Here is a 15,870-nt window from a genome sequence, read left to right as displayed (position 1 = left end):
AGAGGCAATTATGAAATGTATTGCTATATCCGTAATGCCACCGGCTATACCCTGCTACCCCATGCCAACGGTGAGTGCAACGGTGACGAGAGTGAGGCACTCACGGAGTGAGGCACATTAGCTGTGCAGCCCATGACTTTGACAAGGTCGGGTCTCTGTAGCAGCAGGCAGGCTGGCATGGTGCTGATGACCTATGATGCCATGCAGATGACCTTGGCATACTCTGCTCAACTGTCCACATATCGATAATACCAAGGATTGAAGTCTCTCTATCTGTATCTCTTATTCTGACATTCCCTACCTCTGTACTGTGGATAATTCTTAATGTTTGGTAAGTTCCAGGAAGAGAAGGTGCTTCATGAAACTGTAAGGACAATGTAAATGTCGGGTTAATGGTTCATGGGCGATAATTAGAGGTAAAAGCGTACGGAACCCAAGTGTTTTCATCATAGGTTCATCCATATTCTAGGTTATTTGTTTGTATTGCATTGTCCTTTGTGTCATCCTGCACTGAGGTTTTGGCTTGGTTATGATACCCCCATTGGGCCAGAGTTTTAGACTGACACTCTGTTACTCACTATGATCCTGATCGCTATATAAATGAATGTCGGAAGAAGTTGTTTAATTATATTGCACAGGGCAATATAATTATATTCTTTAAGTTAATTAAATATGTGCTTTGACTAATGAAAGTTTTATCCCTTGACATTTAACAAGCAAAATGGAGCTGTACATAATGGAATTTTATGGTCCGTGAATGATTTGATGAAAAACAAGATTACTGTGGACAGCTCCACTGGAGAAAAAATGAGATCCAATAAATGTTTCTGATAGTTATTTAGGAGTCAAGAATTATTTTGTGTATAATGGAATGTGTAACTGATTATCTTTCCTGCCATTTCAAATAACAGTATTCTATTGGTATGGTTTACAATGTACTCACTGTATTATGCTCTTGATATTTGAAATGTTTCATTCTGTCTTCAGGTAGTGAGTTTAGCCCTTTTGTATATGGATTTAGCCCTTTTGTGATAGATAGATAGATAGATAGATAGATAGATAGATAGATAGATAGATAGATAGATAGATAGATAGATAGATAGATAGATAGATAGATAGATAGATAGTGACTGATAATGTTTATAAACTGACTGTAAACAGTCCTGTCAATCATCATTGTATATTACTGTACTACTGTACAGTACATACTGTGTCATTATCCAAAGGGAAGTATAGCTAATGCGACAGCCTACCTACTTGGTTCAGCTTTGCTCAAAAGATTTTACACAGATCCCTCTAAGCTAAAATGAAGTTATTATTATTATTATTATTATTATTATTATTATTATTATAGTATTATTCCAAATCACATACTGTATTTTGATTTGACTAAGCTTTCATTATACTTAAGATTGTCAATCCAGGCACACAAACGTCTGACGATGTGTTTGATTTAATGCTGGATCCATGTTCACTACCTGGCCAGATGGCCCACAAGAATTTTTAAACCTCTTTATCTTCTTGTGTTAATTTCACGGCACACTTTATAGCCCACCCACAGGGAAAAGGGGAAAAATGTACTCCTAATAAATGTTCTACACCTTGTTAAATAACAGTGATTCATATTTATCCACCATGTTAAATAATTCACATATCAAACCCCCAATCTGTGCCATGTGGGGTCTTTTAATTGGGCTCTACAAGAGGGCCTGCGTTAAAGAGGATGGGAACAATCCAAGGGTGATGTTGCATGATTTATAGGACTCCTTAAATGAAATGGGAACATCAACAGGCAGACAGATTACATTTGTCTTTATTCACTGACAAGTAAGGCAAGTTTATTTATAGTAGAGAAGTAGAGAACATACAAGTGAATATAAATGCAGAGTTGAAATTGAGAGTGAGTTGATACAGTATCTGTAAGAATACAGCTACTTTACATCATGAATAGTTAATAGGCTGATATCCGGAGTATTGGGAGAAAAACAACATCTTGGGGTTTGTGTTTCATTGTGCTTTGTTTACCTTGAGTCCAGGTAAATAGATGCAATGTCCTGCCATAAATATCCATGTGCACCACCATAGGTGCAATGTCCCGCCATACTGTGTGGGATTCATGTTCAGTTATGATCAGTAAAAAAAAAAGAAAGGATATACATCAGTTCATATTCAACCCCTGTAACTGTGCTACGTCAATTAAATATTGACATTGGAATGCAGTTCTCCAACTGTCTGCCAACTGTGCCACACAGGTGCCAAACAACTGGAGCACCCAGTGAGGAAGCATAAATAAAAGAGTGAGTGCTGTACAGATCATGCCATGCTTGATGATGTGATCCACTTATTTGACTCTCTTCTCCCCCCCTCTGCAAGAACTGTAACGGAATTACAAAATTGAAATTTTGGAAACACTGTTGCTGCATCAAGTCAAATAAGCTATTTACGTTTAACTGCTTGACTATCAGAGAGTGCTGTGAAGGAGGCCAAGAAAATTGAGGTCCAGTTTTTTAGGTTACAGTTTGTTCTGTGTCTGATTGACCGTAATAATGTAATATTATACAACGGTTAGTTCTGGTTCTTGATTCTGATTGGCTGGAAGCCGTGTTAAAATACTTTGTAACACACACCTGGGACCGCATATCATTCCATTTTCAGTATTAATGCGCCTCCCATTTGATCCAATGCATTGTAGTTGTTGTTGTTGCTTGGCAACCCATTTGTACTATTTTGCTCCGCGGAATTGAGGGAATGATGCTTAGTTTTGAATAAATGTTAATATTTTACATTGCTGTGTGTCTATTTTACACTAATAGCTGTAGTTACCGTTGTATAAAAGCAATGAACCACTCGAGGCCATGTGTTATAGTGATTTTATAACAGCTAGGGGGGTTTTAGTTCTAGGGGGTTCTAACAACGCCCCCTAGCTGTTATAAAATCACGATAACACACGGCCTCTCGTGGTTTATTGCTTAATTATACAGTGCACTGATCACGGTCAGTGTGACATCATTGTGTTCTACAGTATAGTCTTCCTGTTCTGTAAATGAGAGCATGCACTCAAGAGGTTAATGCTCTCCCCAGTCGTCGCTCTTCTCTGTTTGCCAGGGACAACAGTAATGTGCCATGTTCTCGTACTTTCTTTGAATGGTTCTATCTATGTTTTGCTCAAAAGAGTGGTCATGAACAGTGGGACCTGAGCTGGGAGTGCGGTGGAGCAGAGTGGGGGGGTGTGGGGAGGGGTTTGCCATTTTCAGGCCCTCACCTCATAGGTTGGAGCCCTTGACGTAATGAAGTCACGCACTGGGGGAGGGTGAGTGGATTTTCCCAGCATGCATCTGATACGACATGCCCCAGTGCTGTCTTGTTATTACACATCCTTGCACCTTCACTCAAGGAAAAGCATTAAAAACGGCACATCAATTTAATCTCAAGCTGACAGAGTCTACGGGCCACAGCACTCAACCTGCCCCACCTTGCTAGTTGTGGATCAGGACATACAGTATTAGGCTATTGCAAGTATAGTACAGTCAATAATGTTACTGCAATTACAGTAGTCAGTTAAATTCTTTAAAAATATGTTTGGGGATTAGTAGTATTCATAGTATTCTTATTCATTCAGCCAGTCATTCAACAAATACACAATATCAGATTGGATTTTTACAGCATGCCTAAAAAGCACCATCATACCGCACCCCATGACTGAAAATGGGAATAAACAGTCTAATCTTTCATTATGATACGCTATTAGTGTGAAAGACATTATGAGTGAGTTTTCCTTCTCTCCATTAGCTGTGTGTTCTTATTCCATCTATTGTAAATATTCACACATTAAATCCATCCTTGCGCACTTTTATGCATTAGAGATTGCATTTGTCCCTCTGTAGCAGTGTATTCATTTAAGGGGTTTGGGGAATTCATGCTTTTCATTTGACCTTTGAGAGAGCTCACTGTAACTCATAACTTGTCTCCCTGTCGTTTTGCTGTGGTTGAATACTGCCATCTAAGGATTGTCGACAAATCATGGAGAGTGCCCTACAATCCAGTTCGACATTGCTCTTAGCATGTTTCCTCCATATAACACAATGCGTATTGTATACATACAAAGTCTAGAGCTGTGTTCGAAACTAATAATAATAATAGATCGGTTTTATATAGCGCTTTTGTAGGTACTTAATGAAAAAAAAAAACACACACAAAACAAACACTCAAACAAGAAAGGCAAATAAGCAAAACTACAAAAGGGAAACACATTAAGAGAATAGAGGGGGTGGAAGATGGTGGAGGAGGATGGTCAGATGTTGTAGGTGATCTTGAAAAGATGGGATTTGAGTTGACTTTTAAATGAGGGGAGTGTGAGTTCCGGATGGTAAGGGGCAGGGGGTTCCAGAGGGTACGGGCGGCGATGGCGAAGGCTCTGTCCCCCAGGGTGCGGTACTTGGTCTTGGTGATAGGGGTGAGAAGGTTGGTGTCTGCGGAGCGGAGGCGGCGAGTGGGGGAGTGGCGATGGAGGAGATCAGTCAGGTATGAGGGGGCAGGGTTGTTCAGGGCTTTGTAGGTGGTGAGGAGGATCTTGAAGTTGATGCGTTGCTGTATGGGAAGCCAGTGAAGTTGACGGAGGATGGGAGTGATCTGTTCCCTATTACAGAAATAGTGGACTATTGTGTTGGCCTTTTTCTACTAGTGTCTGAATTTCTGATATTCTATATAGTCCACTATAATATACTCACAATTCACAGCAATTTCAAGTAAACAGAGGATATACCCTACTATTTCTCATTCACTACAGTAGATAGGGAATAGTGAGTGAGTGAGTGAGTGAGTGAGTGAGTGAGTGAGTGAGTGAGTGAGTGAGTGAGTGAGTGAGTGAGTGAGTGAGTGAGTGAGTGAGTGAGGGAGGGGTTTCAAACACAGCTTAGCTTTTGGTCATTGAATAATAACAATGAATCCATGAATGAGTGAGGGGTTTCAAACACAGCTTAGCTTTTGGTCATTGAATAATAACAATGAATCCATGGATGAGCTTTTCAAAATAGTATAGACTTCCATTGCAGTATTTTCATAGTTATTGAAATTTCTTAATTAACATGACATGGATCAGCAGTTGTCCATGAGATTACTGTGTAATAAGTCTACCACATTCAACTGAATGAACAACAGGTATTTCTAGCAGTGCCACATCTCTTAATGTTCTCCAAAGAAAACATCAGTCTGAAGAATACAGAATATGTCATACCAAACTGCTTATTTACACTACAAGGTCAAAAAGATAGCTTTGAGCATTGTTTTTATACTTATTTACACCAGAGTAGGTGTAAATAAGTATAAGTGCACCAATGCTAGGTTGTCCTCAGAGGAACCATGACCATTTAGCTCCCTCTCTCTGCTTCCAGCCGGCCTCTCAGCAGAGTGATTGAATGAGCTTTACTGAGACAATCTTCCGGAAAAATCCACCTCTTACTCTTCCAAGTTTCAGGTTCCAAGACTCTCATGATTTCCATTTGGGACAAACAGAGCTCTAGTTTTACCAAGGCTTTTTGTATTCTAGACTGCCATCCATAACGTGCTGCACCCAGGCCTAATCTGGGAAATCCTGACTTTGAAAACCCTTACTAAAATATTCTGAAGGTGTATAGCATTTCCAACGTCTCTATTCAATGTCGATACTTGAATTTGCATAAAACTATTAGTATATATGCACAGGAATTGAACCAAACATTTACCCGATCCTCTGCCATATGATCCAGTTTAGTCAGGACAAAATCACACAACATATCCAACAATACAAAATCTAAATGCAATATTTTGCCGAAAAATGGTAGCAAGGGCACCCCAAACAAATGAGAATTCCTCCATGAGTTTGCATACAGTACTATGGTTGCATTGACTAGTCGACTACTATGACCACTAGTCAGCCCTGAACAGTTATTGATCAGTTCTGGAAAACGTGAATTTAGCTAAAATGGCGATGTCAAAAACATGCAGCAGGCAGGTTTCAGCGAGCAGTGTGGTTAATCTCCATCCCAGCATTCCACAATGGTCTGGCAAATACTTAACAAAAGATGGAATTAATTCCATTGTGAACTGAAAAATTGTGTAAGGGTGCATTCAGACCGAGCTTGTCGTTCCAATACCCTGAGCATTAAGCATATGTGAACACAGCAATCACTTGCGGTTCTGGAACAAATCAACCGGGCTGAGACCACTTAGAGAGGGTGGTCTCAGCGAACTTGCAATCACCCCGCGGGGCGATTCGCTTGCAGTGACTCACAAACCGATACAACTCATTGTTTAAATAGGTAATTGTATTCTTCCAGAGCGCGTCTTCTCCTACGGATGTGTCTGGCAGCAGTGTGTCTACTGATCATATTCAATAGCACATTGTTCTCGAGGCGTAGTCGTGATGCTAGCCCTTCTCAGGAACTGTGAGTGCGCTGATGACGTAGCATCTGCTACCACAGTGCTTTCTACCAACATAGGACATTTTGACTTTTAAATAGTCGCCAAGTTGGCGGCGCTTGGCGCTCATATTTAAAAGAGTCAAATAAACATCACCAAAGCAGACCGGCTATTCTAACAAACTATGGGTTTTGAAAGCTCGGCGCTACCATTAAGTGATCTTTTTAGCCGTTTTTTGTGGCATTGTCATTATTTTTTACAGGTAGTTTCGAGGCTTTCCGACCAGATGGGGCGCTGTCCACTATGCAGAGTTGTATGGCAGTTGAAGAAGACTACCTTGAAAAATAATGCCTAAAAAGTGAAGCAGTTGGTGCTACCAGGGAGGTGTCATCGGGTTGAAAACGTCTGTCATTAAGTACACCACGGTCCTACCGCACCATGGCCCAAGAACTGGAGGAACTGCGAGAGCTTGTGAAACAGCTCACTGCAAAAAAGGACAAACTTTTGAATGAACGGTCAGGTGCACAAGCAGGGTCTAACACCTCAACTACAAATATTGCCAATAACTTTGCTCCCCCTGAGCTCCACTTTTCAGAGGCGCCCATGGTATCAGTGTAGATGAGTGGGTGGAGGAAGTACGAGCCAGTATGAGAGCTAGGCATCTGGGACCCCAAGACCAGGCATATTTCATATTGGACCATTTAGATGGAGAGGCCAAGGATGAGATTAGGTATAGGCCCCGGGCTGAGCGTGAGGACCCGGAGAGCACTTTTACCATCCTAAAAGATCTGTATGGGTGTTCAACGTCTTACGTATCCCTACAGGAAGACTTCTTTTCAAGGAAACAGCTAGAGGGAGAGTCCTTACAGGAATTTCCACATGCACTGTATTGCCTTATGGATAAGGTGGTTGCTAGTGCGCCGAGGGGAAGTCTGTCTAATGCTGCTGCTGTGTTATGTGACTAGTTTGTGGAGAATGTTAACGATACTGCTCTCCGTAGGGAACTGAAATGGCTGGTCAGAGACAAACCTAATTCCACTCTGTGTGATGTACAAGCTGACGCCATTCAATGGAAATGTGAGGGTAGGCGAAATGTGGCAGGTAACCGGTTTACTGTCCCGTCCCTTTGTGCTGCACAAAACTCGAGAGTTCAGACTCGGTTTGACCCTACACTTAATCCCATCACATCTCAGATAGAACAGTTGGCAGTGATGATGCAGAAACAGCAGCAGCAGATTGACCAGCTGAGTCAGAGCCTCCAAAAGATGCAGGCGCCCCCACGCACCACTAGGTTTACACAACCCAATGATATAACATGCAGGCGGTGTCAGCAGCCTGGCCATTATGCTAAAGATTGTGACAATGACAGGGTCCCTGCTCCGTCCAGTAACTTTGTTCATGCGCCCCAGGTTGCAGCGACCACTACATCTCAGCAGGCGGGAAACGAGCACCCTCTAATGTGCAGAGCCGAACTTTTAGAGGGGACATCAGTGGCTCAACAGATGAAGGTCCAATAGACGAGACAGGGAAAGCCCGGTTGATCACCCCTTGTCCTTATGTGACCATCAAGTTGGCAGGTGTAGAGGTAAAATGCTCGCTTGATACAGGTTCTATGGTATCAACCATTGTAGAAAAATTATTTAAAGAGAACTTTCAGGATAAGCTTCAGTCATGTCACTGGTTGCAACTACGTACAGTTAATGGGTTAGAAATCCCATACCTTGGTTATCTAGAGGCAGATGTGGAAGTGTGCGGTCAAACAGCTCCTAAGAGAGGTGTATTTGTAGTTAAAGCCTCCTATGCAGGTGGCCCCACCTGACGTCCCAGGAATACTGGGCATGAACATCATTAGTGCTTTCTACCATGAGCTGTTCAACCAACATGGCCCTGATCTGTTTGTCCTTTCAGTAGTGCAGGAGGCTCCTGAGCCATGGCGCCAAGCTTTGCAGTTTTGTCATCAGGCCCAGATTCAGACCCCCATCCCACAGACAGGCCTCGCCAAGGTTTGCGGTAGGAGAAAGGTTCACATACCAGGGGGGACTATCAAAATGGTGCCTGCCACATGTTCTGCTCAGTTTGCGCCCTTTGATGTAGTCCTGATAGAGCCATTGACTAATGGTAATCATCTACCCAATGGCCTGCTAGTGTCTCCGGCCCTGGTTAGGGTGACCCATGGGACAGCCTACATACCAGTTGTTAATGTAGGTATTTCTGCAGTCACACTCCAACCCCGCTGCCCATTAGGTCTTTTGACTACAGCAAAGGTTGCAAGTCTATCCACAGGGATTTATGAGGGTGGGAGCGAGTTGGGGCAGGTCACTGCCAGTGGCTAGTACAGTACAGGAGCAGATCAGAGCTATGGATCCTCTTTAAAAAGGAAGTCCAATACCTGGGCCACTGCATTTCAGAGGAGGGCGTTTCTACAGATCCATGTAAGATTGCCACAGTGACTCACTGGCCTCACCCCACTAACCTCTCTGAACTCTTTCCTGGATTTCGCCAGTTACTACAGGCAGTTTGTGGATGGCTTTTCCAAACTGGCTGCCCCACTGAATCGTCTGGCGGCGGAGCTGGCTGCAGCAGACTCGCAAAGGCCGTGGCATGTTAGAAGGGGAATCCTGGACAAAGAGCTGCGAGAGCAGCTTCCAAGAACTCAAGGCCCGGTTGATCAGCGCCCCTGTCCTGGCCTTTGCTAACTTCTCCCTCCCTTTCATCCTGGAGGTTGATGCCAGTCACTGTGGTTTGGGTGCAGTCCTGTCGCAGGAAGAAGGTGGGGGCAGAAATGTGTGGTGTGGACTGATAATAACCCATTATGCCACCTAGAGACAGCAAAGTTGGGGGCAACGGAGCAGCGCTGGGTGGGAGAAATGTCTGCATTCGACCACAGCATCTTCCAGGCCGCATAAACAAGAACGCTGACGCTCTGTCAAGGCAATCGGGGGCCGGAACCTCTCAGAATCGGGGCCAAGGGACAGCCATACCAGTAGACATACAGTTAGCCACTCAAGAGGGTAAGCCTGAACATGCTGTACATGTTGCTGATTTGATTTAATTTCTTGCTTCATGCATAGTGTCACTTACCTGCTGTCACTGGGGCGGCTGTAGCTCAGTTGGTAGAGCGGGTTGTTCAATGATCGAAGGGTCAGTGGTTCGAATCCCGGCTCCGACTGTCCACATGTCGAAGTGTCCTTGAGTAAGATACCTAACCCCAAATTGCTCCCAATGAGCAGGTTAGCACCTTGCATGGCAGCTACCGCCATTGGTGTGTGAATGGGTGAATGAGAGGCCATTGTAAAGCGCTTTGAGTGCCTCTAAGGTGGAAAAGCGCTATATAAGTGCAGTCCATTTACCATTCACCATTTACCTTAGGCTCCTTCTCAGTGTTTATTGTACCCCTGTTGGCTGAACGTATAGCACCTTCTCTCGTTTTACTGTTTGATGTGATCAAATAAACCAGACCATTGTGAAAAGTCTTCATCACTGTACATTTGTCGGCTGCCTGTGCTACAGGAAATCCCTGGGTAAATTACACGACTACTGACAGTGATAGTGTAGGCTATTCTTATAATATATAGGCTAATCTTTAGGTGAAAGTCCTAAAGTGGCGTTAAATTGTATTCAAGGCCCTTTAATTGGCCTGGTTACGTATACCAAACACTGGTATATGAACCAGAGAAGACCAATCAACGCTATTATACATGCATCCTAAAATTGTATTCAATTGTATTCGCCGCTGATGCTCCATTTTCCAAAGGATTTCCAGAAATCCAAACTTCCCGCACTTGGACCAATCACAAAACTGTTTACTGTTTAAGTTTGTGGTGTTGAGAGCGTATTGAGAACCAGAGCAGACCCGGAGATCGTTTGCTCTGTCCATATTGCCTTGTGAACACGAATCGAGCTAAGGTCCAAGTGCAACATTGTAACATATTATTCACTGAATCTGAACAAATTCAGGTATGAAAGTGGCCTAAGACCATATGTTCCGTAGGAACAACACTTCTTGTTTGTGATTGTACAGAACTCGTCCTTTCCTGTTTCACAAGGGCTATCTGATCGTAGCTGCAATGACTTATACACATCTGTTTGATTACAGAACTATGTGGAAGCAGAAATATGGACTCTGCGTTAAAAGGGAGACGGTAATGAGATTGCTTCGTGAACTGAACCAACAGGTCTTGTGGACGTTGTGGGTTTATTTGACTGGCTCAAACTCCACAGGACCAGTTAGTAGTTGTCCTCAATTTTAGTACAGCTCATCTGCCAACATATTAATATAACCATCAGATTCATTTGTATCTGTACAAAATGTGAAGCATAACGTTAGCTAAGCAGCAGGTTCGCTATGAGGTGAGGCTAAGCTATTTCTGTGCTATCTGTACTGCAATCAGTATTATGCATGTTAATAACATTTAACATCAGTAATGTTCATATTTATTCTCTGTACTGTGCTTAGAGTTTCACAAGATTCCAGTAAGCTGAAAAGAAATTCAGCAGCTCTGCCATTTAATTTTTGGGGAGCGTTTATCTGGTTTGATAGCTAGCAGCTAGCAAGGCAAAGGACATAGGTCTGCATTTGTCTTTATAGCCCTTGCTAGGTTTTGTGTAGACATAGTTTATGTAGACTTGAGTTTCATGGAGAAGAATTAGTCAAGACATTTAGAATATAAATAGTGATGAATAGATACAATTTAGAAGTAAAAATTGAGCACAATGTATATTTGATGGATAATATAGTTTAAAATACATATTATAAGCTTTGCAGTAGTTTACAGGGTCAAGGTTCATGTAACATTATAGTTTGATCTAAAACCCTGCACATGTTAGACACAGCCTATCTTGATTTAGCTGTCAGTCATTGTTTTTCTTCTGTTCTATTGGGTTGGCATTGCATCATCTCAATTCAGGGTCTGTTGATAGGTCAAGGGCAGTACTTGGTTTAGGGAAAGGGATTTTCCCAAAATAGCGTGAGTCAGATCGCTGTTTGGCACCAGCAAGGTTGCAATGCGTACGACTGATAACATACTGTACAGAAGATTCCATGTACGAGGTTGACGACCAGTTGATCCTCTGAATGTATTTGGGGTTTTTGTGGATATATCAAGGTAAATATGAGTCGTAGAAATACATTCTAGACTGTCATTAAGTGTTGAGTGTGCTATGTTGTAGATGTAAATTGTACACTGCATTTGCGCCAACGTTAGCTAGCATTGTAGCTACAGAGTAAGCTCCCTCGATAGATATGTTGTTGTCAAAGCATGCTAGTTCGCCAGGAGATGGTTTTGGACTGTTGCTTAGTTATTATGCTTGATGTAGGAGACGGACGTTTGAGGCACGAGGAGAAGACACTGGAAAACTTCTTTGGAGGACTTCAAAGTTTTGCGTCGAGAGTCCATGCTGCCCGCACGTCTGAACTGCATCTGCTGGATGTGCCTGCGCTCTGTCAAGTAAAGGGCCGCTCACACGCTTGCTTTTGATGCGTCAACATTGACGGATGTCATTCACTTTCAATGGCTGCAGCCGAATGGCATTCTGGTTCCGTTGTTGTCCCAGTGCGTTGCGTTGCCTGCGTTGCTAGCGTCGAAAGTTGAGAAATGTTCAACTTTCAGATGCGTTGCTGGAGCTGCCGACCAATCAGATGTCTTGACGGAGAAAGACGTCATCGCAAGGCGGGATTTTCACATTTTTCGATACCAAGATGGAGGACAATCGCTGTTTGTTTGCAGGATAGGATGTACCCAATACCTGCGGGCACCACGTTCACGTTGCCTCAACCACAATGCATAGACGATCGCCACACGTTCGACCAGATTAGCATCCATGACAGCACTAAACGAAAAGCCGGGTGGGTTTTCAAAATAGTGCGCGCTAGCAGGTTCGGAGAATCTACTAGCTGTTGCGAGCGCCGTTTCGGACAATGTGATTGGTTGTTGTTGCGTGCGGCAGACACGCCTTCCGCCATACGCTGACGGACACACATCAAATGCAAGCGTGTGAGCTCGGTGTAACCGAAAGTTTGTAGACTTCCCCCACCTCCATCCCCTTTCTGCCCAATCCGGGGATCAGTGAGTACTGTACATGAATGCCCGTTTGAGCTTTGAGGATCGCTCGTCGTGACTGCCACTCTGTTCTATTTGCTCTGGAGAGCTAAACAGTTTCTCGTCTCCCATTCACCAGCAACGCTCACAGGCCTGCAACGTAACGTTACGTCTTCGGACAGTCTTGTGTGTGTGTGAGTGTGTGCGAGTGTGAGTGGGCCCACGTTTTTGTTTATTTTTACAGGTGTAGGCCTATAGCCTGTTTTTCACTCTTGCTACTGCATTTGTATCTAGTGAATCTTAAAGTTGGTGGTTTTTATTTAATATTTTATATATACTTTGGTGGAGTCTACATTTGATATTAGTAGACTAGTTAATTTAGTTTATTTAGAGGTCACTAATTTAGGTCAAATCAAGGTTGAAATTGATGACTGAGGTTTAGAACATTGGATCAATATCTCCACTATATAGTTCAACTAATTTTTTATTTGAAGAACTTACTGTTTGTGTTTGTGTTCAATAGTACATCCAAGGTCCATATATTGGGATTTCTGATTATTTTTAGCGTACTTTTGGGGTCGAATCTAGGCCAAATTGTAAATTCAAGAGTAACCAATTGTAAATTTAATTTTCATTGTTTACATTTTCAACTTAAACATTTTCATATTTGCCATTTTAATTTTTGAATTATTCCTATAATAATTATCTTTTTATATAAGTTGTTGCCTGGTCTGGTCATTTTGTATAGAGACTAAGTAACTTTTATTGACTTTGATTAACTTTAATCGAAAACGAACCTGTAGCCTCATTGTCCTACTTTAGTCCTTTAAACAGCGATTAGACACCGAGTAGGGGATGGGTGCTACATAAATGGAGGCACCGCTGGGATTTAATTAAAGTAAATAAAATAAAAGTAATTGATATACATTTTGGCCGACTAGACGTACATTTTTTATATATAGTACATGGGAAAATAGTATCACCTCATCCTTTTAGTTTACTTAGCTTAATAGAAAGTAATTCTAGCTTTAAGCACAGTAGAAAATAAAAATCCACCTATAGCAACCTTTAAAAGTAAATATCAGTATAGTATAGCATAGTCAAGACAAACTGCACTCACATACCATGGCACAACTCAGTAACTGGTGTAAGGGCGAGGGTATCGACCCTGAACACGCAGTACTACTAAGAGATGTCCCAGTAAGTTCTGACGTCGAGTTTATCGAGAAAACCCTACAGTCTATCAAAGCCCTGGGACAAGTCAAAGTTTGAGGAAGAATTTCTGACTACCAGCTTGAATGTCTGACTGTACTTGTTGAGTGCCGTGAGAAAGTGAATGTCAAGGCTATCCCTTTAGATGTGATGCCTGAGGGCAGTGAAGAGCCATGGAGAATCGTGGGCTTGACCAGTGAAGAGGCTGACGTTCAGGAGAGATTAGAAACACCTGTGCTGAGTGGACAGCCCGAGGATCCTGCAACACCAGTTCTCAACCCACTCCAAGCATGCTCTCCAGAAGCCATCATTCGAGCCGTAGGGGATCTGATGGACAAGCAAGCAAAGTCATTGAGTGACAGGGGTGCATACAGGAGATTACGGACCTTCTCGGGAGTTGTTCCGACCCCCGATGGAGAGGAGCATCTGGACAACTGGATCGAACAAGCCTGCCTCATGGTTGAAGAATGTGATCTGACAAAGATAAGAGAATGACCAACATGGAGAGCCTGAATGGCCCTGCATTGGAAATCATTCAAGCGGTTCGATTCAACAATGCTCTGGCCACTCCAGTGGAGTATATCAATGTCATCGAGAACACGTTTGGAACACTAGAGACAGGAGAGGAGCTCTACCCAGGAGAAAAGCTTTCAGAATTCATGTGGAGGATGGAAAGAGTGTTGAACAAAGTTGTGAAGAAAGGAGGCCTTCCACTGGCTGCTGTCAACCGAGCCCGCCTAGAACAGCTCATCAAGGGAACCACTGGTTCAGACGTCATGGTACTGAAACTCAGACTGCGAGAGCGGAAGGACAACCCCCCTATGTTCCTGCAGCTGCTGAATGAGATACTTACTGAGGAGTCACAGAGCTCACATCTCGACAGAGCGCACCGTACACAGCAGCTCCAGAGCCACGACAGCCCAACAGAAGATGCTGCAGAAGCGGTAGAGCGGTAGAAGTTCTGGTTTGTTTTTCCGCACGGTCCCCACCATGGTGAGTCTCCTCCGGCGCAGCTCCTCTCCAAGGGCATATGAAGTGAAGAAGTTGTCGCAGGTGATGTTGTGCCCCCGAAGACCCTCAGTCATCTCCAACACCACCCACTTGCCCTGGCCCTTCTCCGCCATGTCCCCTGCTGGTTTTCTGGTGTAGATCTGCATGTTCCATGCATAGCTGCTACTGGTATCGCATGCAGACCAGGTCTTTATCCCGTATTTGGCCGGTTTGCTTGGGATGTACATGTTTGAAGGGACAGCAGCCTCTATAGGGGAGTAGGCGTTCGTCAACCAGAGCTCTCTGATGGGAGCAAGTTTGTCGGCAGCACGGCGAGCAACTCGTGTCTCCTGGTTGTCAAATCGGATGACTCTTGACATCACATGGAATGTTTGGAGTGAAATGGTCGCCCGAAAGATGCTCCGGCCTTAGGCTTGCAGTAGCCTCATTATTGGACCTGAGGGATAAAACAACCCGAATCAGTTCACACATGACTACACAGTTTGTCACAGCAGCAACACAGTGGCTATATGTGCTCTGATATTTGTTTGAAATGTAAAGAGCAATACAAATTAAATGTACTACTATATCATTATTTGGGAGAATACCACATTCAATAACACCACATGTTTATGTTCCAACTGGTTGCAAATCGAAAATAGCGTTTGTTGAAGAAGTTTTGATCTTAAGTCAAAAATAAAGGATTTGCCAAGGTTCGCACAAAAAGGTTCAGTCAGATTTATTAAGAAAACAATACGATTGCAAAAGGACCTCAAGATAAAACACAGAGTGGTTCATCAGAAGAAGTGAGCCAAAGCTCGTCTGGCGCAGCCTTATATGTGCTCAATACAAGGATGTGACGCTAGCAGACATTTGGTTGGCTGACCCATCTATACACGTCACAACAAGGTGACGGACATCAAACAGTGGTCGAGGGATGCAAAGAAAAGCGCGGTACACTTTGAATATAGACAAAGGAACAAAGGCCTGACCCAGGACGGGAAGGTTGAGGTGTGAGGCCTTCCTGTCCTGGTGAGGATACAACGACAGGGGTCTCTGTCTTAAAAGAGAAGTGGGGAAGACAGGTTCAGGAGGTGTTTGGAATTACAAAAGAGAGAGAGAGAACAAAGGTTTAAAGTGTTTACAATAGCAAAAGGCAGGGGACTGGATCAATAGGTTTTTAAGAACAGAAAGCTGAGATCTGAATAGTCTTGAGGCTAGTTGTAAATTCTAT

This window comes from Borostomias antarcticus (genome assembly GCF_949987555.1).
Source record: "Borostomias antarcticus genome assembly, chromosome: 10".
Classification (NCBI taxonomy): domain Eukaryota; kingdom Metazoa; phylum Chordata; class Actinopteri; order Stomiiformes; family Stomiidae; genus Borostomias; species Borostomias antarcticus.
The sequence above is the reverse complement of the archived record's forward strand: the minus strand, read 5'-3'. Positions refer to the sequence as shown.